This window comes from Octopus bimaculoides, chromosome 22 (genome assembly GCF_001194135.2).
Source record: "Octopus bimaculoides isolate UCB-OBI-ISO-001 chromosome 22, ASM119413v2, whole genome shotgun sequence".
Lineage (NCBI taxonomy): Eukaryota > Metazoa > Mollusca > Cephalopoda > Octopoda > Octopodidae > Octopus > Octopus bimaculoides.
Window position 1 is genome coordinate 27985316 of NC_069002.1, and position 2954 is coordinate 27988269.

General features: G+C 31.6%; 1 protein-coding gene across 1 annotated transcript in view; it reads left to right on the plus strand.

Annotated features, from left to right (window-relative positions):
- LOC106872098 (gamma-aminobutyric acid type B receptor subunit 1) overlaps window positions 1-2954 on the plus strand; it is a 56613-nt gene that overhangs the window by 53410 nt on the left and 249 nt on the right. The gene's annotated exons all lie outside the window — the stretch shown is intronic.

Sequence of the window (2954 nt, forward strand, 5' to 3'; positions counted from 1 at the left end):
AGAGAAAAAAAATTTTGTAATTTTCTAAATTTAATGAAACTGCCCAAATCACAAGTTAATTATTTCACAATTAAAAATTTTGAAGTTAGTATTAAAATATTAAAAAAAAAAAAAAGTTCAAGACTATTTAAAGGTCTTTAATGGAAGAGACATTTTGTTAAACATTTGGTTGAAGTTTATTGAAGTTTTAAAGATATTTATTGTTTACTTTTGCTAAAGGGTGAACCCTTGGCAGAAATGTTAGAGGGTCAGACAAAACTGCCTTGCAACATTTGTTTTGGCTCTTAAACATTTTGAGTTCAAATCCTGCTGAGGTTAGCTTCACCATTCATAGTTGTTAAAATAAAGTACCAGGTACCAGTTCAGTACAGGATGGGGAGTGGGTGGGGAAGTGAGGTTGATGTATCTGAATCTCAATGAGGCCAGTTTCATGTTACACCCTTTTGAGGGTTGATGAAATAAAGTACCTGGTACCAGTTAAGTACTGAGGGTTGCTATAACCAGCTAACACCCTCCCCTCAACTTTCAAGCCTTGTATTTCTAAATTTACGTTTGTTTGTTGAAATTGTATTTTGTCAAATTTAAAGCTGTTCAGATGAATATAGAGACGTGCATAGTTTATAATCTACCTAACGTTAATCCTAAATTCTAAAACTTATAGAAAATATTTTTCTACAATGTCAAAAATGTATTCTTCTCTGTCCTTAACGATTTCTTTCTTATAGTTTTAACATCCTCTTTTGGATGTTTTTTTTTCAATGCATTTCATTGTTAAGTCTTGTTCATGAAAATGCTATCAGTTTTTTTGAGGTTAAAATTGTTCTAAACTTTGTAATTGTTAGTTATTTTTTAAAAAATCTCTCCTCTTTTATTAACTTGAAAATAAAGTAAAAAAAGTTTTAAAAAATCTGTTTTCAGAAATACATCTAAAACGATAATTTTTCAACAAATTGTACAATTGCATAGATCTAGACAAAAAAGATAAATTCTTTATTCCCCCCACCACCCAACACAAAATAGATATATTGTTTATTAATTAGTTAGAAGACAAATATATTAATAATATTTATATTACTCTGATAAAAAAAAAAGATAGAAAAAAGTTGTAACATTGCCTGTGTGACTTGAATACTGCGACTGCTGTTAAATGTATAACCGTGTTAAACCACTCACACCAAAGGAACAATAAATTCTGAATTAATACTGAATTGTTTTATTGATTAAACAATATATGTTAATCGATCTCTAACTTGAACATAAAGTAAAGAATCTGCTTCTGAAGAAATCTAAAATAATTTTCAACACAGTATAAAGATCTAGAAAAAAGAAGATCCCCTTTTGTTTCCAATGCTAAAAACAGATATGCTGCTTATTAAATTGCTTAGATGACAATATTTTAAGATATATTAACTCTTTGGCATTCAGATTACTGTCAAATATTATGCTTGTTTATTCACATAAGTTTGAATTAACTGTGTATTGTTTTGTAGCTTCAAGATTTTGAAGACGTGCTTGGGGTCTATATTTAGAAAAGCATTATAAGGTAGGTGTGAGAGGCTGGATCTGATCAGTTTAAACAGAAAAACAATTCGAATATTTGGGATGGATGTGGTTGGATTAAATGCTACATAGTTAATCTAATAGAAAAAAAAAAAGAAAAAAAAAAAAACCAAACAAAAAATCTAATGCTGTCTGTGTAACTTGAACACTGCATCTCCTGCAGACTGTGCAGCTGTGATAATCCCTACACCAAGCAGCAATAAACTCTGTAGAAATAATGAATCGTTTTAAAATAATTGATTTAATTAACAGTATATATTAATCTAATTAAGAAATTAAGATATTTAATCATAAAGACTATAAGCCATTGAACAATAACTGAAATTCACGGAAAAAAAATACAATTTTTTTTATTAAGTTTTCCTGACTTTTAATTAAATGTTCAATATTTTGATATTGTTCAAGAAAACATGAAACAAGGATGAGACAATGGTTTAGAATAAAACCATGTAAAAAGCATTGGTGTGGGTGCTGGTGCCATGTAAAAAGCACCGGTGATGGTGCCACAAAAAAACACTGGTGATAGAGCCATGTAAAAAGCACTGGCGCTGGTGCCACGTAAAAAGCACTGGTGACGGTGTGATGTAAAAAGCACCCAGTACACTCTGTAAAGTGACTGGCATTAGGAAGGGCATCCAGCTGTAAAAACCAAGCCAAAACAGACTATGGAACCTGGTGCAGCTCTTGGGCTTTCCGGTTCCTGTCAAGTCATCCAACCCATGCCAGCATGGAAAATGGACATTAAATATTAATGATGATGATAAAAAAAAAAAGCTAGCTTTGTTTGTGATCAATTCCCTAAGAGACAAAGAAATATATCAAGTTGATATCAACTCATATTTTACTATTTTAATTTCCAAAATTTGTCCTGTTAACTCTTTAGCTCAAATATTCTACCTACTCCATTTCAAACAGACCAGATCCAGCCTCTCACACCTATTCTACAACTTCTATTTAAAAAAATAACACAGAATTACACCATCAAAATTTCAAAGCTATGAGATAATGCAGGATTAATTCAAAACAACATACTATAGAATCTGATGAAGCCTCTGGCCTTACCAGCTCCAGTCAAGCTGTCCAACCCATGCCAGCATGGAAAGTGGACGTTAAGTGATGATGATAAATGTGAATAAATAAGCCATGTTACATTTGACAGAATAATCTGAAGGCTAAAGGATTAACCCTTTAACATTTAATCCAGCTACATCCGGCCCAAATATTCAACCTGCTTTATGTTCAAACTGGCCAGATGTGGCTTCTCATACTGACCCTACAATATCATTCTAAGCATAAACAAGAACGCATCTTAAATCGGTATAAACAAGCGTTACGCTTTACAGAATAAATGTGAATGCTAAAAGGTTAAACCAAACTGATGGCTTTTGGAAAAA